The sequence below is a fragment of the Sciurus vulgaris genome, assembly GCF_902686455.1.
Source record: "Sciurus vulgaris genome assembly, chromosome: 5".
NCBI classification, from domain to species: Eukaryota; Metazoa; Chordata; class Mammalia; order Rodentia; family Sciuridae; genus Sciurus; species Sciurus vulgaris.
Window position 1 is genome coordinate 169,513,999 of NC_136465.1, and position 23,279 is coordinate 169,537,277.

General features: G+C 61.3%; 3 long non-coding RNA genes across 6 annotated transcripts in view; 1 reads left to right on the forward strand and 2 right to left on the reverse strand.

Moving 5' to 3' along the window:
- LOC306662122 overlaps positions 1–6,190 on the reverse strand; it is a 33,081-nt gene extending 26,891 nt beyond the window's left edge. Inside the window, exons 1-3 of the long non-coding RNA XR_013764075.1 lie at positions 5,940–6,190; positions 4,387–4,853; positions 1,802–2,585 (exon numbers count right to left, since the gene is read on the reverse strand). This is a non-coding gene — a long non-coding RNA (uncharacterized lncRNA). The remainder of the gene's footprint in view (positions 1–1,801; positions 2,586–4,386; positions 4,854–5,939) is intronic.
- Positions 6,191–6,474: 284 nt separating this feature from the next.
- Positions 6,475–14,993, reverse strand: LOC306662120. The gene is made up of 3 exons (XR_013764073.1): positions 14,780–14,993; positions 13,633–14,348; positions 6,475–9,956 (listed from the first exon to the last, which is right to left on the reverse strand). It is a non-coding gene; the product is annotated as an uncharacterized lncRNA (long non-coding RNA).
- Positions 14,994–16,480: 1,487 nt separating this feature from the next.
- On the forward strand, positions 16,481–21,314 carry LOC306662119. Of its 4 annotated transcripts, none has more exons than XR_013764069.1 (5): positions 16,481–17,215; positions 17,307–18,297; positions 18,790–18,940; positions 19,114–19,373; positions 20,574–21,314. It is a non-coding gene; the product is annotated as an uncharacterized lncRNA (long non-coding RNA). The 4 variants fall into 4 exon arrangements; XR_013764070.1 differs by having other exon boundaries at positions 20,645–21,314; XR_013764072.1 differs by having other exon boundaries at positions 16,481–17,139; positions 17,962–18,297; positions 20,645–21,314.
- The last annotated feature ends 1,965 nt before the right edge of the window (positions 21,315–23,279 follow it).

A 23,279-nucleotide genomic window follows, 5' to 3' on the forward strand; every position in this document is an offset into this window, starting at 1 on the left:
AAATAAGCCAAGATCCGTAAGACTCACACACCGCGAGATGCTGTCTCCGCCAACTCTGGCTGGAAGAAGCAGCCAAGCGCAGCTGGAAAGGGCAGCTATCCTTGGACGCTTGGTGACCCAGACAGGCCCAGACCACTCCCACGGTACCAGTGTCCCTTGCTCCCGGATGCCTGCGGGGACCCACAGCACCGTGGTACCACCCGGGGCCACCAGGCCACCCCTTCCCTCTGTCCTCTGCCAGCAGCGTGTCATGGGGTCCCCTGGAGCCACAGACCTGAGCCAGGGTCTTGACCTGCCCCTGCGCTCTGTCTGACTAGAACCCAGTCAGTTCTCAGTCACCTCTTCTCTCCGCGGCTAGCACAGCTGTGGGGATCTTCAGACCATTTTCCAGAAGGAAACTACTCGTCTCTGGGTGGCCAGCCAGGCTCGGCACCAGCTCGGCTCCACGCGGACATTTTTGCCCCAGGAGCATCATAAACGCTTCCAGCCCCAGGCTGCTCAAAGCCACACGTCAGGCCCTGCAGGGTTTCCTGGACTTTCCAATCCCCTCTCTTCCCCCGGTTGCACCTTTCAAGTCACCTAAAGTGCAACACGTGCACACGTGCATGCATGCACATGGGAACGCACATCACCCGTGTATTTGCACATGCACGAGCACGCACGTATGCATAGCCACACATGCAAGCTTGTGTCGTGTGAATGTGTGTGCATGGCTCACGCATGCTCACATGTGAACGTGTTCACACATGGAGTGCCCACGGGCATGCAAGCATCCAGCACACGCAGACCACACGTCGCCCTGCATGCACACGCAAAAACACAAATGCCCTCACACACATGCACACACATGCACACACATGCCAGCACGCAGAGGCACGGCAGGCCAGGCAGCCACAGGCTCTGCCCAGAACAAGCTGGGGTGGGGAGAGACGGTCTGCCCCCGCCCCCTCCTTCCGATGACTTCTTTTCCTCGGCACCAACGTTTGTTGTGGTATCTTTGGTTGTTTTCTTAGATCACAAAGATGTGAGACTGAAACCAAGTCCCTAGCTTTTACAGACAGGAAATGCGATTCCCAGCAGCCAGTCTGCTGGGACAGACGCAGCGGCAAGTCTGGGGGCCTCTGGGAGGCTCCTCACGTCCGCAGCACCCACCTCCCGCCTCTGGCTCCCCGCTGTGTGTGCTCCCTCCACTTGCTCCGCATCTCTGGTCCTTCCAGCTGGGATGCTGTGAGGTTTGGTCAGCTCCATCCGGCAGGTGGAGAACTGGGGCGAGGGGCGCAGAGAACTCTCCTGGGGGGCAGGGCCAGCACCCTGATGCTGTAGCTTCCCCCTCCGGCTCAGGGCTTCTCAAACCTGCACATGCGTGCCAACCACTTGGGACTGGTGAGGTCCAGACTGCGTGGGTCTGGCTGCACCTGAACCTTGCGCCCGGGTGCCCAGGTGAGGCGACGCTCTGGCCTGTGACTGCAGCTTTGCTGGAAAGTTCTGGGACTTTGAGAAGGCAGGGTGAGGCTGAGGTTGGCTCTCCTGCACACCCACTGCCTGGCTGGGATGGGGCCTGGGACGGCATCATCCCGCTGTCCCTGTTCATGTGGCCTCTGGGCACCCAATGCCGCTGGCCTCCATTTGCTCAGCCATTTGGAGCAGGGGTGCAGTGGGCCAGAGGGTCCCAGTTCCAAAGCTTCAGATCCCCACACTGCCTGGGTGCCAGGGTAGGTTTCCTCTCCTGTCTGAGCCTCAGTTTCCCCATCTGTGAACGTGGAGACTGGACGTGTACTGGGCTGGGCAGCATGCCAGACACACGGGCAGTGTGTGCACACAGCACCTGGCCCAGGTGCTCCTGCAGAGCTCCTGTGTCACTGTGAGGCACGGACGTGGATGTGTTGGAACAGCTGGGCACTGACGGCCTTGGGACGCCTGGGTGGAGGACAGCGGGGCTGGGGTCGTGGAAGGCCAGTGTGGTCTCGTGGCCTGGTCTGCACACTGACTCGGGGCTCAGGAATGGATGACGCAGACGCCACGGAGCGGTCTCCACACCACTGTCAGACGGGGTGCAGCCCCTGGAAAGGGTTCTCGGGACGACACCGGGTGCAGCCCTGGCCGACTCCTGAACCCTTCTTCCTCTGACTGGCACAGAGGCGGCTGGTAATTAGAGACTCCGCCCCACACGTCAGTCACACGGGCCTGCCGCCGACGCGCCCTCCCACGGGGGGCTGAAAGAGCATCTCCGTGGGTGCCGGCGGGTGGGGGGCCGGCCCCAGCTGCTACCGAGCACGGGTTCACCGGCTTCGCGGCCACAGGGACCCTGGAGCCAGAGGCCCTGCATGGAGAGGCCTCCCTGAAGCCAGCCGGTGGTGCTTCTTGGAGTCCGGAGGTTTCCATAGCAACCTGCCTCTTCCTGTGGCTGACAGTAGCCCTGTCACCAGGGGAAGGCTGTCGGTGTCTGAGCAGCCCGGCCTGCGGCCGGTCGGGCTGAGCCTGTCTGACCCTGGCTCTGCGGTGTCTGCTGGAAGCTGGGAGGGCGTCCGTTTGCACAGGGATGAGACCCCAGATGTGCAGGTGCCCCCACCCTCGGGGTCCACTCCCTGAGGATGAGAAAGCAATCATCAGAATGAGGACGATTAGCAGGCCCCCCACAGTCCCGGGCAGCGGAGAGTGGTGGCCAAGCTCCAGCCTCAGCCGCACTGCCCAGGGTTCGGGCTCTGGCTCTGCTGCCTGTGGCTGGGTAAGTCCTGACAGCCCCCTGCCTCAGTCTTCCCGTCTGGGAAATGGGGACGCTCATACTCTCCTCTGGGAGGACTCCTGCAAGGCCTCCGTGGGCCAGGGCAGGGGCTGAGACAGGCCCAGGCATGCAGCCGGCTCTGCTTCCCTCATGGTCCCAGCCCACAGCTCCAGCTCAAGGTGGTCTCCGGCCCCTGGGCTGGAGGCTCTGCCAGGCCCTCTGTCCCAGGCTTGGCCTGGGGCATGTTTCATCATTTCAAGGTCCAGTGCACCTGACCCGCGCACCTGACCTGTACCAGGACCTCTTTGAGTAGGTGCCACATTTTTTGAGTGTGGAGTACTGGGGACAAGCCCAGGGGCCCTCTCTCACTGAGCCGCGTGCCTCTGTGCTTTTTATTTTGAGACAGGGTCCCACCACATTGCCCAGGCCAGCCTGAACTTGTGATCCTCCTGCCTTGGCCTCCTGAGTCGCTGGAATCACAGGTGCGCCCCCAGAGCACCAGCCCCAGATCTTTAGAACACTCCAGAGGCAGCCTGGATGCCCAGCCCAAGTTAAGGACCAGCAGAAAGCCCGCTGCGAGCAAGCGCTGGACAGCGCTTGGCCTGAGTCCTGCGTCCCCGCATTCCAGGGCTGCAGTTGGAGTGGAATGGGGGGCCCATTTCTCAACGTATCCCACACACACCCCAGTAGCTGGAGGAGGCGATGAGGATCACCAAGAGGACCACAGCAGGGGGCGGAGCCAGCAGGCGGAAGGCGGGAAAGCCAGGGCCAGCCCCAGGTCCTGCAGGGAGGGACGGCTCGGGCCCTTCCAGCAACCCAAGGCCAGCTGTGTGGGTCACACTGGGAGAAGGAGGCCCTGGTCAGGCAGGGCCAGGACCCAGGTGCCAAGGCCAGGACACTGCCCCTCATCCGAGCAGTGCTGGGCCACTAATCAGTTTCGGGCTGGAAGGTGAGATCAGACGTCAAGGTAGAAAGCTCCTTCTGGCTGCTGCAGGGTAGACTGTCCCCCTCACGTGTCCCCGTCAGTCACCCTGCGACGGATAACGACCTGCCTCCCGGGGGCTGCGGCTCTCGGGGACTCAGGCAGCCAGCAGGCGATGTGGTCAGGCCCCGAGCTGGTCCTCTCAGCCCCTCCTCAGCCAGGCCCACCTCTGTCTCTCTCATGGCTTCTGCTGTGTCCTCACCATCTCCTTCCAAACTCCAGACCTCCACAAGACCAGCCTGTCCATCTCGGGAGGTGACATCCTTTCCTGAAGACGCTGCGGGACGGATCTCTGTTCTTTGGGGGTCGGTCTGATTCTGAGAAGCCACCAAGGGCCTGGGAAGCCTCACGGGAGGGACGAAGCCAATGGCCTTACCGGCCCTTCCTCGCTGCATGAGAATCTTCCTGGAACTTAGTGACTTAGAGCAACGCGGGGCCACTGTCCCTCCCTGTCCTTCTCAGGAAGCTGGGAGCAGCGGAGCTGGGGTCTGGGTCTGGTGTCCCTCTCTCCCAAGGCCTCAGTCCCCATTGTCAAACGAAGAGCTTGAGCCAGACCCTGAGAGTCGTCCGCCCTGACACTCCGAGGAGGCTGGAGTCGCCAACAGGGAGCCCCCAGGACGGTGCCTGGACATTCTTTCCTTCCACAAAAACACAAACCCACGTCTGGGCGCTTCATGTTTACCTGCTGCAAAATGGCAGGAAGTCCAAGCCGGAGGGGTCAGGACACAAGCCCTGAAGGGTCCCTGGGCGGGGTGCATGCAAGCGGGTCCCTCCGGGCAGCGACGGGAACGGGCCGAGGCCAGCCCCTGAGCCTGGCAGACCTCCTGGGGGGGGCGGCAGTGCTGGGAAGGGGTCTGAGCTCCACCTCCGAGCTCGAGTCCCGTCCTGGCCATCGGGGGTCCGGCTCCGGAGGCAGGAGCTCGCGTCCACGGCGCTGGTACGTGTGTGGGACCAGCAGGAGTCGGGGACGCCGGGGGCATCCAGGGAAAGACTGTTTTTGGGGGGCTGACTGTCGGGTTGGACGGACGGACAGCCACTGAGTAATCAGCAGGAAACGGGTCACCGCAGTCCCGCCGAAGGCCATGGGCTGTGTCACAGGCGAGGTCCACGTGGCGGCACGTGGGAGGCTCCCGGGAGGTGGCGGTTTGCCTGAGGTGAGGGGACCGGTGGACGTCAACGGGGGGAAAGAGCCACCCTCCAAGGACCACGCTTCCTTTATCAAAGGAGGGAGGGGGCGGCGGGCCAGGGGACGTTCGGGGGAGGGGTCCGGGGCACCTGTGCCGCCCTGCGCGTGGCTGGAGCCGTGGGTCAGGACTGTCATCGGGGGCAGCTCTCCAGACAGGCCTGCCCTGGGGGCATCCACGCCCCACGTTCCAGCCAGCGAGACCCTGGGGGACCCAAGCTGCGCCGCCTGCTTCCTGGCTGCTCAGCCCCATGGGACGCAGGCCAGGCAGCAGCAGGATGGTCAGTGTCCTGGACGGATGCCCACTGCTCTGCCTTCACTGAATGCCTTCTATGAAGCAGTCAGTGCTGGGACTGTCCCCAGGGTCTCTGAGCCGCCCACACCCTGCCGGCACACAGGCAAGAGCCTCCTCTGCCCTCCGTTCTTCCCAGGATGCCGAGCAGATCATCTTCTCCCTGATCCAAACCGTCCATGGGCTTCCCCTCTCCCTCAGCAACAAAGCCGGCTACTTCCCAGGGCCTCAGACTTTGGCCACATCTCTGACCTCTTGGCTACCACACTCCTGCTCAAACCTTGCAATGCCTTCAACTCGCCAGGTTTCAGCAACCTCAGGACCTTTGCGCCTGCTTTCCCCACTGTCTGTTTCCAGGTACACACGTGGCTTTCTCTCCTGCTTTGTCTTTGCTTCAATCTCACCCATTCCAAGAGGCGGTTTTAGCTGCTTCATCCCAATAAACCCCTCTGCCACTCTTTACTCCTTCCATTTTTGTTTTTGTTTTTTTTTTTTGTCTGTTTTTTGTTTTTTTGTTGTGTTTTGTTTTGTTTTTTGCAGTGCTGGGGATCAAACCCAGGGCCTTGTGCATGCAAGGCAGGCACTCTACCGACTGAGCTATCTCCCCAGCCCTGTTTTGGTTTTTTGGTACTAGGGATTGAACACAGGGGCACTCAACCACTAAGCCACATCCCCAGCCGTATTTCATATTTTATTTAGAGACAGGGTCTCACTGTGTTGCTGAGCGCCTCGCTTTTGCTGAGGCTGGCTTTGAACTCACTATCCTCCTGCCTCAGCCTCCCAAGCAGCTGGGATTACAGGCGAGCGCCATGGTGCCCGGCTTCTGTGGCTTCTGTTTTTAATTCTCCGCAGGCCTCTCACTGCCGTACACATACACTCCACCACCTACAGTGTAGACTGGAACTATTAGGAACACAGAGCGTGTCTGCTCCGAACGCACAAGCTGTTTCCTTGCTACCACTCCCTGAAGGACACGGCACGAGGTCCCTGCGAGGCGTCCACGGCGTAGTAAACGGCAATGCGTAACGCAGAGATGATCAGGAGCACGTGAGAACCGTCAGGTCACCCATTTCACATGAGGTATGTCAACGACGGGATTGTGGGGCTAGTGTGTCAGGGTCCTGGAGCCCCCCCGGGGATACTGAGGGGCGACTTTCTATAGCCTTGAAAATGTCCCACTGAGTCTCTGAAGCGGTGCCTGTGGACGCGAAGTCTGCTGACCCAGGTGGCCAGGAGGAGCGTGCCTGCGGGTCACACGTCCCTTCAGGTCCGCTTCCTTGGCCTCATGGCCTCGATCTCTCCCGGAGGCCTCCATCCTCCTCTGTCCCGTGAGGGGCCGATTAGACCACTTAGTGATCATTTTGAATGAAATGTGTTCTCACAGCAGCTTTTAAGTGAAAACTTCCCAGCAAGTCGGCAGGTAAAGCGCAGGTGGGTGCTGAAGGTGGGCAGCTTTTAGCCCAGTCCACTTGAACTTGCTTCTGCTCGTTCATTGAGGCCCAAGGGGGTCAGAGAGGCTCTGGAAATCCCTGGAGTCTCGTGAGAATGGTTTAAAATCCCCTGGACACACCATTCTCTAGAACGTGGCAGTAAGCCACATTGTTTCTTAGCAAATATTTGTCACCAGCTTAGCCCAGGGAATGTTGGACGTGGCCATATTACTTTATTTCTCCCCAAAACATGGGCCTTGCAGACTGTGTGATTGCCTCCAGGGAAGGCTCTAGGGGCATCTCCTTCCCACTAGCGTCCCCGTTCTCTGCTATGAGGATGCGCTGTCCAAGATAACAGCTGCTCCTTCAGGCTGGATCCTGGCACGAGAAACACCTGGAGCAGCCCTGGAACTGACCACAGCCTGGACCAGAGCTGCAGCAGTTGGCCATCCTGCTGCTGACGTGCAACACGAGCAAGAAAATAAAAAGGCCATTGCCACAGAAAAAGATCAGGGGCTGCTCGTTATGCAGCACAACCTGGTGAACACTGACTAATACAGGCTCCTTCTTGCTTCATGGGGCTAGGAGGGGGAGTTGGCATTATGTACAGAGTACAACAACTCAAATTTGGGATTTCTGCTGGCTTTTTGGCAGTTCTTTCACCTTGTGATGCTCTCCTAAAAATCCTACCCTTCTGGCTCCTGTGTATCTACCTACATGCATTCAGGGGTCACCTGATTGTGAGTTTCCGTGTGACCACTCAGGAGATCCTCCTCTTTAGTAAATGTTAATGGTGTTCTTCCTCTGCCAGGATGAAAGGCATAGCCCCTGGCTCCTGGAAATTGAGGTATTCTACTCGGGTTGAGAGTGTGACGTGAGTGAGCCCCGTCGTCAGCACACACCCAAAGCCCTCCCGCTCAGATCAAAGAGCCACTCGTGGCTTCTCCCGCGCGAGGCTGGGTAATTTCTGAAATTGACGGATGCTTACAGCATACACAAGAAGAGCATTTTTGTAACAACAGAACCTTTTATCTAGCTCACAGGCAGCTAAAAACGTCCCCAACCCGGCCTTTTCAGCTATCTTTACCGAGACTAATTTTCACAAACATCATTTTGAAAAAGAGCCGTAGCATGCCAACAGGAAAGTGCGCTCAGGATTCAGGCCTGCCGCCGGGCTGGTGTGCGGGGGAGGTCGCCTCGCCTCTTCGAGCCTCAGCTTCTCCACTCACATGTGGACAGGCGGCGCTGGGCCGGGGGGCTCTAACTGCCTGTGAATCTCAGGTGTGTTCTGTCCATCTGCTAAGTGTAAGGTGCTTGCTGCCCTTGGGGACAGGGGGCTCAAGGGAGTGGTCCAGAGTAGAGTCCCTTCTCCCCAACCCAGTGAGGCAAGACTGGGCCCTCCTCCTCTCCAGCCCTGCAAGTCCAGGATGCCTTCCCAAGTTCTGTTTCACCTCCCTGCACCCCACCTTTCTTCATCTGGCCTTGTCTCCTGGCTCACTGGACTCTAGCCAGTGTTTTCTTGCAGATCCTTAAATGTGCCAAAGGGCTTGCCCCTGCCCTGCCCCTGCCCAGCGTGCCCTGCCCCAGGGTCGATGTGGCTCCCACCTCCCTTCTTTCAGGGCCCTGCCCGGGGTCTCACCCTGGAAGAGGCCCTCCTCAGCCTCCTGCCCTCCGGCCCCGATTACCCTGTACCTGCATCTCCTTCACCACGTTCCGGCCGGAGGAGCCCCTGTTCGGAGCGCGCAGGACCAGCGTGTTCTGGACTTCAGGTGACTTTGGAGGATCCGCAGACACGTCCTGAGCCGCCTCAGGGAGGGGACCCGAGTCCAGCACCTGACTCCCTCGTGCCATGCCCTGCAGACTCGAAGCTCGGGGTGATTCTGCGCCCTCCCTCTCTGCGTCGACAAACTGCCACAGGACATCTGGGGCCGGGGTCGCGCTCAGGAGCCTCCGGGACTTCAGGCGTTGGGACACGGATACTCCGCCTGCATGGATCCCGACTGTCCGCCTGGAGCCTGGCCACTCGGGCGGTCACTGGCCCTGGCGCCCAGCCCTGGCCCACAGGAGGTGCCCGGCAGGCCTTGCAGAGGGAGCGGTGGAGTCCTCGGGCCGGCGGCCCAGCCTCGCCCGAGACCTGCCGGCCCTGTAGGTTTGGCACCCCCACCCAGGGGCCCCTGGTGACGTGGGAAGCGGGCTGGATGGGGACCCAGGAGGGAAGGGCAGCCCCAGCCCGTGGTGGGTGAGGGGCCACGCACTCAGCCCTGCAGGGTCCTGGCTCGCTGCCCCCAGAAGGGGCCCGTGTCAGGAACCGGGGTCTCTCCACCTGCCCCCGCCCGGCCTCCAGCCCCGGCCTCTGCTAAACTGCTCTGCAAGGTGCCCCAGATGTGACTTCCTGCCTCAGCCACCGGGATGGAGGATGGGCAGGAACTGACCGTGTCCCACGCCAGGGGTGGTGCACGCCTGCCTGCCCTTCCCGTCATCTCGCCACAGGCCAAGGTGTCCCCAGGGTCGGCCACTGCCCACACTGGATGGACCAGCCAAGCGAGGCCCAGGGCGAGAAGCTGGCCCCGGCCGCCAAGCTGCAGAGGGACCCAGCGGCGTAGCCTGGGGCGAGGGAGGGAAGGCTGTCACTCACTGCCAGCTGGGCCCCTCCTCCCTCCCACGCCTGCTGTCACATGCACCTAAGGAGCAGCCTGCGGGGGCACCTCCCGGGGGCTGCGCGGGAGCCCGGGAGCTGCACCCGTGGGAGGCGGAGGGCTCTGCACACGTTCAGGACTCGCACGTGTGTTCTCCCCGCTCGCTGGAGGGGTGTCAGCGGCCGGGTCTGCAGCCCCCAGGCCGGGACTCCCATGGAGAAGCCTCCAGTCAGCAGTGGCCTTGGAGACCAGCCAGACCAGCCTCCCACTCCGTCTGGCTCAGACAAGAGCGGAGTCCAGATGGCCGTGCGCCAGGTCAGGGTGGGGTGCAGCCGGCAGGGTCCCAGAGCAGGTGCCTCGAGCACATCTGTTCGACACGAGGGCTCCCCAGTCAGAGCCCCTGGTTGCAGTCTGGGCTTTCTCCTGGCTGGTCAACCCCAGACCATCCTTTACCTCTGAGCCTCCGTCTCCTCACCTACGTACACAGATGGCATTTATTGACATTACTCAGTGACAGGCGTGGTTCTGGGTGACAGGCTCTGTGACCGTATTCAGGTAACCCCAGGTACTATCGTTATCCTGATTTAGATGGGGGAAACCAAGACACAGAGTGGTTAGTCCCCTGCCCAAGGTCACACAGCTTTGGAAGTAGTAAGCCTGGATCTGAGCAGATGCAATGGGGCTCCAGAATCCCTGAGCTCCTGGGCTCTCCTGAGGACGGAGTGAGAGAAGGTGCACGAAGTGACCAGCAGCACTGGACGAATCATCACTGTCACTGTGTGAGTGACAAGGCCCGGGCTGCTCGGGCTCTGCTGAAGGACCTCCTTGGTGGAAGGTCGTGAGTGCAGACAGGCCTCCATGTGCAAGTTCAGGTTCCTGCTCCTGAGCCCGCCCCCCACCCCCGCCCCTCAGACCCCGTGCCCCTCTGAGGGGGCGGGCAGTCGCCTCAGGGTCCCCTGGGGACAACTTGTAACGCTCTGATGCTCAGGTTTCCTGCAGTACTGGACGGTCGGACAAGGGGCGGGGGAGGGCTGCGGGTGGGGCAGTGGCTGCGGCCTTCCCTTCCTCCCAGCTGGGGCTGCTCAAGCTCGAGGGTTTATTTGCTACGAGGAGACCCTGCCATGAACCCCACAGACTCCAGTGAGAGGCAGGTCTGTCTGCCCAAGCCACAGGCTCTGCCCCCCGCCCCCTCTGGTTTCTCCTAGCGCCACAGCAACGCCACCAACCCTAACCCAGGGCCCACCGGCTCTTCGGCGTTGCTTGGGCGTGCCAGGCAGCCCTGCCTCGCTTGCTGACTCCTTGGCGGGGAAATGTGCCCACGCGCTCACCCCTTCCCGACCCCTGCTCCGACCAGTTCCTAACGGCTCTGCAGTGTGCTTCACCGGCGGGTGACACCGAGCGCCAGGCACGGGGCTTGCTCATTTGCTCCACGTGGCGTCCCAAGAGAGGGACCCAGGAGTCATCTCCTAGTTTGCAGACGAGCAAGTAGGGGGCTCAGGGAAGGGGTTTGTGCACGACCCAGAGCTGGGGCCAGAACGCCCCAGAGCCAGGTCCAGAGCCTCCTGAGAGCTCACGTGGTGAGCAGAGTCCTCTGCAGGACCTTGACCCTGGCAAGGCCTCTCTTCTCTCTGCACCTCGGTTTCTTCACTAGTTGCAGATCTTGGCTGTGCAGGATCAAGGGGGCCAGTGGGTGTGGCCACCTCTCCAAGGGACTGAGCTGCGGGTCGGGGCCACCAGGGGCCTGGGCAGGGCAGTCCTTCAGATAAGCCCAGAGCCCAGGCCTCGGGGGATCCAGGAGACCCCAGGGACAGGCAGGGGTCGGAGGTCAAGCCTCCCCAGTCTGCGCCCCTCCCCCCTCCACTGGACGCTGTCCCCAGGGAACTTCTCACAGCTGTGGGGACGGGACTGCCGCAGGGGCGGGGAGGGCGGGGACAGGAAGGACTCTGAGTTTTCCCAGGCTGAAGGTCACTGAGGAGCTGCTCTCCCGTCCCCTGCCACAGCTGGACTGTGCTCCGGCCTGGCTTTCCCAGACCCCACTGGCCCCTGTCTGCTGGGGGTAAACAGGAGGGGGGCTTTCCAAGAAGACGGGGTGGGGTACAGGCTGCGGATCTCGGCAACGCCGGGCCTCGGTTTCCTTGTCTGGAAGATGGCTTCCCACTAGGCAACTCCACCCAGCTGCCCAGCGCCAGAGGCCAGATGGAGCGGCCCCAGGACGTGCCCAGAGGATGGCCGGTCCCAACTCGCCCACTTGTGGCCTTTCCTCCCTCGGCTCCCAGAGTCCCGTCTCTTTCTTCTGACACTCCTGGTCTCCTCTTAAAAGGATCCTGGCTCAGGACACGGGGCTCGTGCCTGTCATCCCAGCAGCTCCGGAGGCTGAGGCAGGAGGATCGTGAGTTCCAGGCCAGCTGGGGAGTCTTAGTGAGACCCTGTCTCAGAATTTTAAGAAATTTATAAAGGGCTAGGGATGTAGCTCAGTGGCAGAGAGTCGCTGGGTTCAGTCCCCAGTGCAAAAAAAAAAAAAAAAAAAAAAAAAAAGATTCACGTGAAGTCAAACATCCACGGGCAACTTGGGTCAGGACTTTGGGGTTCAGATGTGGATCTCTTTACTCAGTTGCTCATCTGTCAACGTGACTCTCTGGAGCTGTTTCCAATCCCAGCGCCTCCACTTAGTCTCTCTATGGCCTTGGGCAAGCACACAACCTCTGTGGCCCTCGGTCTCCTTGTCCATACCTGGAGATAATGGCCAGGGCCAGGGATGCCCAGTAAATGGCTGACCAGGAGTGGTCGTCCCACCAGCTCTTGTGACAAGGCCTTGGTGCCAGGCACTGGGCGGAGGGTGGCGTTCCCGTGGGCAGCCATGGACGCGAGCCCGGCCCTCGTGGGACATACGAAAGAACCAAGAAGACGGACTTGGAACAGATAATCACACAAAGAATCAGGCCCATCTGGGGAGAGGGCCCGAGCAGGGTTCACGCCCGAGTCTGCTTGCTTCCCAAGACTTCATCTCTTGAAGGCACCCCCAGACTTTGGAAGCTGGTTGAGGTCAAGCAGAGGACCAGAGACAGGAAGTGACTTGGCAAAGGCCACACAGCAAGAGAACCGTCAAAGGCAAATCAGAGCCCTGGGCATCCTGCCCGAGATTCTTGCCCAAGGAGGCCCGAGGTGTGTGTCACTAAACTCCAAGGGCTCACCGATGTCCCTAGAGACAGACCGTGCTCGCTGAGCTGTGCAGGGCCAGTGGGCAGCAGAGATGCAGGCTTAGACCCCCAGCTGGCCTGACTCCCTCTAGGACCCCTCTGCAGGGCCTCCTGCGGGGTCCTGGAGAATGGTGTGCGCTTCATCCCAGGGGTGCAGTTCCAACCAGGCCAGCCCCAGGGAGATGGGTGACCCACTGGCGCCATCTAGTGGCCATGAGGAGACACGCCAGTTCCCCGGGGAGGCTCTGGGGCCCAAAGACTCTGGAGAGACCCTGACACCAAGTCCCACCGCCTTCAGCTGCTCCCTGCAGCCCTCTGACAGTGCTGAGCTAAAAGTGACCCAAAAGTCCTCGTCTGGGGTTGAAGAAAACGAGGCCCAGGGAGGGGAACCATGTGCCAGCAGAGCCAGGCTGGAGTCACCCGCAGGGAGCGAGGCCAGAACTAATGAGCTCCTTGAGGAGTCCTCCGATACGGCCTGGGGGCCCAAGAGCCCAGACAGCAGGAAGACGGCTGGTAGGAGCCGGCCAGTTACGGGAGGGGCCCAGGGAGGCTGGCAGCAGACACAGGGGCTGCCCAGCTGCCGTGAGGACCAAGGCCCTCCATAGAGAAACCACGATTCTTAGAGGCACACTTGGCTGGAGAGATCCCGCCATTGTGAGAAACAGTTCAGCACCCGCCTCTAAAGAGCTTGAGATGTCGTTCATTCACTCAACAAACCATCACTGACCATGAGCTCTGTGCCCGCCCATGACGTGACCTGTGCTCCGGAGCCACCGGCCAACCAGAGCCCAGTGCGGCTGATAAACAGGCCACATCCCATAAGAACTGGACTGGTACAGACACACCTCCTTATCTGCAGGGGACATGTCCCAGTGGACGGAAACCGCAGACAGTGACAGACTCCATGTGCGTTGCTTTTTTCTTATATCTACACACCTAGGATAAATTTTAATTTACAAATTGGATAAAGTAAGAGATTAACAATAATATCTAATGATAAAGTCGATCAATCATAACACCGTAACAAAATTGCCAGTGTCTACCTTGTGCTTGTTTATTGGTAAATAAGGGTTACTTGAGCACAGTGCTCAGTACTGTGACCGTTAATCTGATCCCCGAGAGGTTTAGTAAGTGGCTAAAGAGAGGGTAGGGTATACGGCGTGGATACACTGGAAAAGGATGGTGCACACCTTCTCAGGATAGAGCCGGACCCCAAAATTTCATTATGTTTCTCAGACTGATGTGCAATGTGTAACTTGTTCATTTATGGAAGTTTCCACTCAGTATTTTCAGACCACGGTTGTGCATGGGTAACTGAAATCACAGAAGGTGAGACTAAGGAGAAGAGGGATCTCCAAAGAGCCCCAGCTCTCCCAGATAGAAACAGTGGAGTGGCTGGGTGCAGTGGCTCCTGTCTGTCATCCCCACAGCTCAGGAGGCTGAGGCAGGAGGACTGCAAGTTCGAGGCCAGCCTCAGTAACTTAATAGGGCCCTAAGCAACTTAGTGAGACCCAGTCTCAAAATTAAAAAAAAAAAAAAAAAAAAAAATAGAAAGGGCCAGGTATGTGGCTCAGTGGTAAAGCACCCCTGGGTCAATTCCAGCGTTTATTGAGTGCCTATTATGTGCCAGCTACTGGAATAAGCACTTTCTTCATATCAGCCGACTTGGTGAAATTGCGACCCTCTCCTACTGTGCGACTTTAGGCAAATTACTAAACCCCAAGGTTCTCAGAAAAAATGGAAGTTTAACACCAACCTTGCTAGGTTATTGTGAGGTTCACATGGTGTGTGTATGTGGTGCCTGGTATACAGTAGGCACTCCACAAGCGGCAGTCTCCATTGACAGAACAGCTGCTCTCAGGAGGATGCTGAAAGGGCCACAGCCCTGTGCTTACACTGTCCAGGCCTAGGGTTGGGGACAGTGGTGCCCAAGGTCAGGCAGAGGCTGGAAGGGAGGCCACTGGGTGGAGCATGGAAGGAGGAGCTGGGGAGGCCAGGGCCTGGGGAGGCAGGAGGCCATGCTCGTCCCGTCCTCTGCCCCGCCACGCTGGGCCTGCTGCCCTGGGGCTCGCATCCCTTGCCTGGCCCCATGTCGGTGGCCCCGCTGCCTGCCCACTCCCTGCAGCCAGGTGTGCCCGCCACACACATCTGTCCCTCCGCTCTCTGGCTGGTCCCACCCCAGTCAGGCCTGTGTCCCCAGAGCCCCGTCTGCTGCCTGGAGGGTTGTGAGCTGCCAGCTGCCCCCAGGCCTCTCCTGCCCCCTCTCTCGTCCCTCCCGACACGCCCGCAGGGTCAGGTCCTCCCACCCTGCTCGCCCCGCCACGGGTGTCCTAGTACCTGGCTGCTGAGTCCACCTCCACCATGTGGTCGCAGAGCCAGGCGAGGCCGCCGTTCTGGAGGCGCAGAAGGAGCTTCCATCCTCCGTGGCCAGTGTCTGACGCTGGCGCCCACCTCTGCTGATACAGCTCGTGACACTCAGTCCTGCGCCCTTGGTGCCCGGCTCCGCTCAGGCTGCCCTCCCAGCGCCCCCTTCGCCCCCCCAGCCCCGGGACTGGAGCCGTAGGACCCCATCTCGTGACGAGGAAACTGAGGCAAAGAAGGAGCCCGGCAGGCCGGCTCCTGGGGCCTGCAGGGACGCTGTTCCCCTCCTCGGGGCAGAGCCTCCCTGTGCCACCCTGTGCTGCAGGCCTGTGGCCCTTGGTTGCTTCACAGGGTGAGTCCTGAGGTGTCTCTTGCTGTGTCTTCCTTTTATATCCAGCTCACGTATGTGTCTGTGGCTGTCCCCACCACCTGTGTCTGTCTGTTTGGCGTGACTGTGATGAAATGCCTGACGGGCTACTTTATGAGGAAAGGAGGTTTATTCTGTTCACAGTTGCAGAGGTCCAAGGCCGAGGGGCCACATCTGGTGGTGGCCTTTTGCTGGAGAGTTCTGAGGGCAAGGACAGGGCCAGGGGCAGGACACGTCTGTCTGTGTCTGTCAGGGCTCTCCCTCCGCTGATGAAGCCACCAGGACTCAATCGCAGGACTCCACCTGATGACCTCACGTAACCCTGTCACCTCCGAAGGCCCGCCTCTGAACACGGCGGCTGGATTTGCTCTCCTCCCTCTTGATATCTCATGATGGGATGAAATCCCAACACGTGTGACCCTGGGGACACACTGAGCCATCTCTAAATCACCCACTCTTCTGTCCCTGTCCCCTGAGACCCTGGCCTTCTGGTCCCAACCCTTTGTGCCGCCCCTCTGCCACTGAGCAGGGGTCTGTGGCAGCAGCAAGAGAGCACAGCCAGTGTGGCTCCTGAGGCTGGTGCCCAAGGGCCACTCCAGAGTCCCCGCGGGGGAAGCCAGCCGTTACCTATGAGGACGGGGGAGCACTCTGGGGGGAGGCCAGGCACGGAGGCTGGCCTCAGCGCTGCAGCCCGCCCCAGGCAGGCCCTGACCCCACGTGCCCTGCACTGCCACATCCCTGATCCGCAGAACTGCCCAGGGGGTCAGCGCTGGCCCTCTTGAGACACTGAACGTGGACCACTGCCGTGCTGGGCAGGGGTGACCCGACCCTTGCCGGGGTCCATCGAGGCGGGGGCTGGGCAGTAGCACTTCCCTCCCTGTGCCGGCTCCGCGCTGAGTCCTCAGTCGGCCACCTTCGGTGCCCTTTCTACAGACGAGGACCCAGCCGGGGAGAGGCGCTGGCCCACGTCACCCGCGGTGCTGGGACCCGGCCACGGCGGGCCCCAGGCTTTGGTGGCAGCAGCTCACTGCCCGGGCGGCGCTGGCTGGCTCTCTGGGCAGGAGGCGCTCCCTGCCGGGCCTGGGGCCTCGCCCAGGCTGACCTGGAGCTGCAGGGCGGCCAGCGTGGCTCGGGCCCAGGGCTGGCGCCTCCTGCCCAGCTGAGGACACGCCCCTCCCGGCAGAGGGCGGGCAGCTTCGCAGGGGCTCAGAGGAGCCAAGTGGCTGTGGGAGCCAAGCAGGCGCAGGCTCGGGTGCCAGCCTCTGCTGGGCTCCCTGGAAACCCGGACCCCCGACCCTCGAAGACGCGCCTCTGGGAGGGAGCCTGGCCGCCTGGGGCTGGGCCCTGTGAGGGGCGCGAGGTAGGAGGGACCTGGGCGCAGCCTAGGGCTCCCCGTCTCACTCCTGTGTGGCCTCAGGAAGGCGCCTTGGCCTCTCTGTGCCAATGCAAATTCATCTGAAAATATGGGGAGGGTGAAAGTGCCCAGGCTCCAAGAATCAAGCAGCCTGGCGGACAAGTGCGCAGGGCACTCGTCCTACCAGTGACCTCACGTGCCGTGTCCTTCCTGCCTTGAACACAGGAGGAAACGAGTCCTCTGCTAAGGCGAGTCCTCCGGGCCACGCCCATGAGGGGTGGGGACGTCAGGAGCCAGGCCTGACCACGCCCTTACCTCGTGCCACCCGCCCACCTGGTTTTGAGGCCTTGTCCGGTCACTGCGTGAGGACAGTCGTCCTCCTGCTAATGTCCCAGTGGGCCACGTGGGCGGCGGGGTCCCCGAGGCGGCAGAGCTGCGCAGCCCGGTGTAGAGGGTCCCCGCTCGGGCCTGGTGCCAACGTGAGGGCTCAGCACTGTCCTCCTGGGGACACGAGGCCCAAGGTCATTAGGTTCGTTGGACAGTTTGGGAAACTGAGGCGGCAGCCAGGATTTGCGCAGCACCCACGGGATATCCAGGCGGGGCCCATCCATCCAGGTCGGCCTCGCTCAGCCTTTTGCTGAGCACAGGAGGAGCCAGGGAGAGAGACCAGGGAGAGAGGCCAGGGAGAGAGGCCAGGGAGAGAGGCCAGGGAGAGAGACCAGGGAGAGAGGCCAGGGAGAGAGACCAGGGAGAGAGGCCAGGGAGAGAGACCAGGGAGAGAGGCTCTGGAGGCTGCTGGGGAGGATGGGAACCGAGGACCCCAGGGAGGCCAGCGCAGGTCCTGAGCCGAAGGCAGTCACTCGGGGCCTGCAGGCCAGAGCATCTGGGCCCTTGATGCCAGGTGTCTGGCTCCCATTGGACAGAGGAGCCAATGGGGAGAGGGAGGCCGGTGCTTGGGGTCCATCTGGCACCTGCGCGGGCCGTGGGACTCAGTGGAGCCTCGCGGTGCTGGGTGGGTGGGTTTGTAAAGTCGGTGGCTGGAGCTTGGGTGGAGGTCACTATGGGGCAGGGCCGGGGCTGGCGCAGGGCTCCCCGCCCTCGCTTGCGACGTGTTCAGGGCGCCCATGTGGGTTAACTGACGGAACAGCAGCCCCCTGTGAGGTAGGGCCTGGGAGCTGGTCACCTCCCTTCTTCAGAAGAGGAAACCACCACCAGAGAGGTGAAGTAACTTGCCTGACGCCACACAGCCAGTGAATGGGGAACTCATCTCTGACAACGGCCACTGGTCAGGGCACCTGGGCTTGATGGCCTTCCTCCTGGGGTGGAGGGCACCAGGCTCTCTCCTCCCCCTGGGTCACCTCGTCTGCTCTTGCTGGTGTGGTGGCTCACCCCCACCCCCTCCCTCCAAAAGGTGACTGGCACTGGGCCCTTATCCAGGTCATGGGGCGGGCAGCAGAGTGGCCGCAGGCTGGAACTTAGCCTTGAGCACCCCGGCAGCCACCCAAGGCCCCTGGTTTCCATACCTGGAGGGAGACGGAGCCGGCCGCACGGCCACCCACCCAGGCAGGGGAGCACCCCCAGGGAGCCACGCCACCTCCGGCCACTCGGGGTGTTTCCCGTACACAGAGCCAGGCCACAGGTGGCCTGCAGCCCTCTGGGGTGCCTGACGCTACTGCAGACAGCGGGGGTCTCTTGGTTTGAAGGATGTGACTCGCCTGAGATCACCGGCTCAGAAACTGTGGGCAGGACGGGGAGGACGTCCGTCTGCTCCGGGTGACCCGCCACCCTTCTCAGGCCTGGTAGCTTCAGGGCCTGGGGCCAGACTGGGATGGGAGGCCGGGAAGGGAGGAGCTTTGCGGGTGGGACCTCCAGGCTGGGAAGGTCATAGGGCCCAGGGTCACAGGGCCCAGGGTCACAGGTGTGGGGCAGCCGTGGGGAGCAGGGCTGCGGCCCCTCCCCTGCCCTGCTGCCGCCCCTGAGGGAGCCCGGCTTCCGGCCGCGTGGGATGACTCAGCCTGAGCCCCTCTGCCACCCCCACCACCTGTCCTCTCTGGCAGCAGCTGCCTCCTGGTACACAGCTGTCGTCCACAGCAGGTGGCGGTGCCAGGACCTCAGGCCCAAGGGCAGCGTTGCGTCCTCTGGGAGGCCTGCCGGCCAGATGCCCTGGAGCTGGGGCACCCCCCACAGCCCGAGGGCCTCTGGGAAACCCGGAGCCTCGGGGCCTCTGCTCTTCGAACCTTAAAATGAGCCCGTCTGGACCCACAGAGAACGCGCTTCCAAGGCGCCCTTCCCGCGGGCGGGCTTCTGGGACCCTCCCCTGATGCCCCGCAGCCCTGGGGAGTCCTCCTCTTGAGCAACGGGGACTCGTGGGTCAAGTCCCCTTTGATGAACAAGGACACGACGTGACTTCCCCAAGGTCACTCTCTGGGCGTGGAGGAGGCCGGGGTTCCCAGCACTACGGACCCCTGGAGGTGGGATTCTGAGGGTACGGGAGCCGGGGACTGTGCGAGCTTCAGTGGCCCAAGCTGCCTGCCGCCCTGGGGACAAGACTTCACTCGCTCTTCAGCTAGTAGTTCATCCCGCCGGCAGCCTGGCCAAGTGCCAGCTCCACCCGGCTGCCTGCTCTGTTACTTTGGGAGAGTCAGTTAACCTCTCTGAGCCTCAGTCTCCTCGTCCCTGAAGCGGGTGCGGTCCTAGCCCCTGCGTCATGGGCTGCTGTGGAGTGACGGAGCTGGAGCGTGCACAGCCCGGGCGCTCGTGGGAGCTGCTTCTGTCACCCTGTTACAGGAGGAACTCACAGCCTGGCCCGCCCGGCCAGAGGGAGAGCCCAGAAGTGTGGAGACGGCCAAGTAAGTAGGGCTGCTTTGCACTGAGAGGCGAGGGCCCGGTCACCTTCGGCCCAGGCTCAGGGCCCATAGGGGATCCAGGGTGCTGTGGAGGGTGCCTGTGGGGCATCAGAGTCCCCCGGTCCTGGTTCCAGCTCTCCTGCCCGCCTGCTCAGTGACCCCGGGCAGGCCGTTTGCCTGCTCTGGCTGCGGTTCCTGTGGTGCATGGCCAGTGCTGGGCTCTCTCCAGGGACCGGGGTGGTCCAACATCCGGGAAGCCTGCCACAGTGGCCTGGTCTATTTTTACAGGGTGGGCAGTCACACATCTTGGCTTAGAGTCAGGCCCTGGGGAGGAAGGAGGGAGTCGCATTCGTCTGGCCCCTGCCCTCCCGATCGATCCGGGCTGCCTTGCAGGCCTCCGGGGCCTCTGTCCCCCTCCAAGGCCTGGCCTCGGCCCTGGGCCGCACGCCCCCTCTCAACCACGCCCCCCTGCTCACCAAACTGCTCTTTTTATACTGAGCTGCTCACAAGATCTCAGAAGTTCTGGGGTCGGGGACACAGGAGACGGAGTGTGGAGGAAAGAAGCCAGAGGTCAGGGTCATGGTTAGGACAACCAGACGGGACAGACAGACAGGAGAGACAGGAACCACAGGAGAGAGAGAACATCACGGAGACATCACGGAGACAACAGGGACGGAGCCAGGCGGAGCAGGCCCCAGCACAGAGCCCCCCGGCCAGCCTGACCAGGTGCACCCCCTCTGGGTTCAGTCTCCTCATCTGTGGAAACAGCCCTGAGCTGGGCCACCCGGGGCTCCCCAGACTCCTCATCCAGACGCTGGGATTTGAAGCAGCCTGGGAGCAGGGGGCAAGCCTCCCGCCAGCCCCGCAACCCCAGGTCGGGATGATGCTCTGACAGGTGACCCTCCATGGTGGGCTCTGCACGTCCCCACCTAGCGTCTGGGATGGAGACATGGGCTGTCTGTCCATGCCACACAGTGACCTCCACAGGCCAGGACTCAGGCTTGCTGACGGCAGCAGGCAGGACTTCTCCTGCCGTGTCTGTGGATCTGCACTCCTATGGCCACCCCTGGTCCCACGTCCTTATGGATGGCTTCTGAGGTGTCCCCCAAAGCTCCCGAGTTCACGCAGGGACATTCAGGGGGGAAGTGATTAGATCGCGGGCTGTGGCCTACTCAGGCCGTCCTGGTTTGGTGGTAACTGTAGGCAGGTGGCGCAGGGCTGGAGGAAACCTTTCACGGGGAGTGTGAGCTTGGGGATCGCGTCGTGCCCCTCAGTCTGTCTCTGCTTCCTGGCCACGAGCTGAGTTTTCCTCCACTGCGCTCGTCCCTCGTGATGTTCCGCCCCCTCTCAAGCCCAGAGCAGTGGGGTTGGCCCACCGTGAACTGAACCTCTGAAGGCACGAGCTCAAAATGAACTCCTCCTTTTCTGAGTTGTCCTTACCAGGTACTCTGGTCACGGCAACAAACGCTGACTAACGCAGAGTGGGGTCATTGCTGTGACGGGCCCGCCCAAGCGGTTCAGAAGACTTTGGAACTGGTTTGCAGGAGGAGTTTGAAAAAGTTTGGAGACACAGGGTGGAGAGAGCTTGGCGTGATCTGAGCAGAGATTCGTGGGCAGTTCTGATGGGACTCAGACCAGAACGCCGAGAGGAACACGGACAGTAAAGACCGTGCTCACGGAGCCTCGGAAGGAGGCAAGGACTCCTGGAAACCGGACCGGAGACCGTCCATTTTTCATTCTGGCAAAGAACTTGTCCACATTTTACCCGCTGCCCTGAGACTCTGTGTGAGGCTGAATGGAAAGCTGACGGACTTCAGAGGGTGGAGGAGAGCAGCAGACCTAGGATCTGACCTTCTGAGCCATGACCTCACCTCCCTGCCTCCAGATTTCCATGATCTATTAAATCTCCTCACTTTCAAACCAATCTTAGTAGTGCTTCCAGGTTTTTTTTTTTTTTTAATTAAGTTATCATTTTAAAGTTTGTTCTAATTGGTTGTTTTCAGGTGTCTGAGGCTGAGGGTTTCCGAACGCAGTACTCACAAGCCCACCAGGTGGACGCGTCCCTCTTGCTGAAGAGAAAAGTGAGGCGTGTGAACATTAAGCGCCTCCTCACTTGGGGATGTGCCAAGCCGTGATGTGAACCTGGCAACTGTGATCCTAAGGTCCCGCGGGGACGCCGTGTGATTCTCTTGGTCACTACGGATGACTTTCTCTCAGCGGCTCCTCCCTCACGAGACAAAGTTCAGGTGGTGTGGCCAGCTGGCTCCCTGGCAGTACCGACCATCCACTCTGCCCAGGGGCCTGCACACCTGTCCCCAGCCCTGCACATGCCCTGGTGCTCTGCGGTCCTCACTCCTGTGGTGCCCACCAGCCAGGGTGCGGCCCCACCCTCTCTGGCTCATGCCTCCCTTTAAGTATCTGTCACACACCCCTAAATTCTGGCCCAAGGACATGCCCCAAAGTCCTGGCTGGATGCACAGAATCCCGGGCTGGGACCGAGGGAGCCATCGCCACCTCCAGGTGCAAAGGGTGGGGCTGCTGTGGGGCAGGGGACAGGGAAACTGGGGGTCCCACCACAGCCCTGGCTTCCCCGGAGGGTGGGGCACCTGCAGTCACCCAGCAGAGGTTGGGCAGGAAGGTAAATGGATGGCTTCATTCCCTAATTCAGAGTTCCCACACTTGTCCCCTGCAGCCTGAGGACAGAGCCTGCTGGCGCTGTCCCCGGGGCGGCCGTCCAGGAGGGGAGGAGAGGAGGCCGTCTCCTTGTTCTGCGCGGCCCAGGGCCACTCACAGCCCCTCTGTGCCTTCCATCCAGAGTTGGCGCCCAGCTCTCGGCCCTGGATCGCAGGTCGCCTGCGTGACTGGTGCCTGAAGAGGCGCGTGTGGAGGTCAAGGCCTCGGAGTCTGGGTGGCCTGCCCTGGGAGCCCAGTCTCCACATCACGGGGAAGCAGCTGCATGCAGGGGTGGGCGTGCCGGGCCGCGAGCACCGGCCGTCTGCCCCAGGGCCACGGGGGCCACGGGTGTGGACTGTGCAGGGTGGGCCCTGAGGTTTTGGGGTGATTCGCCACGCGGCCTTGGAAGGCAGTGCGTGCTTCTCGGGTATTTGGTGACTGAAATCACGGGAGGAGGAGCTTCTAGAAAGTGGCGCTTGTCCAGAGAGAAGCTGCCGTTGAAAAGTACCCCAGGATTTCACCCGAGCGGCAGTGACCCGGGTCTGCTGGAGCAGCTGGCCCCGCTGCGGAGACACCCTTGGAGGTGGTGGCCGGGATCTGGCCACCCCGGGAGGCTTTGGCCGCCACCCTGGCTTGAGATCCTGGCCAGCCCAGCCTGCGGGTGCTTAGCAGGGGATTTGGTCTCTAGGTGTCAGCTGGCTGGTTAGCGGGCCCTGCTGAGCCTCACCAAGGGTGAGCTGAGACCCGGGTGCAGACCACAGCGCCGCCTCATCTATAAAACAGGGATGGGATCGTGTTGGTCAGGGACAGAGAAACTGAAGCAAAAGCAGCGGAGATTTAGAGACTGATTTTAAGGAACTGGCCCGCACGATTATGGAGGCTGGTGAATCTGAAAGCTGCAGGGCAGGCCACAGCCTGGAAAGCCAGGAAGAGTTCCTGTGGCAATCTTGAGTTCAGAGGTGCTTGGGCAGCAGAAATCCTTTCTCCTCAGGGAATTCCAGTCTTTTCTCTTAAGCCCCTCGACTGATTAGATGGGGCCCACCCTTACAGTGGAGGTAATCTGTGTTACCCAAAGTTTCCTGATTTAAAGGGTAATCACATTCAAAACATGCCTTTACAGCAGCTAGACTGGTGTTTGACCAGACAATTGGAGCCTGACCAAGTTGACACATTAAATTAACCATTACAATGATGTTGACGATGACATGCACTTTGTAGGACTGTTAAAAGAATAAA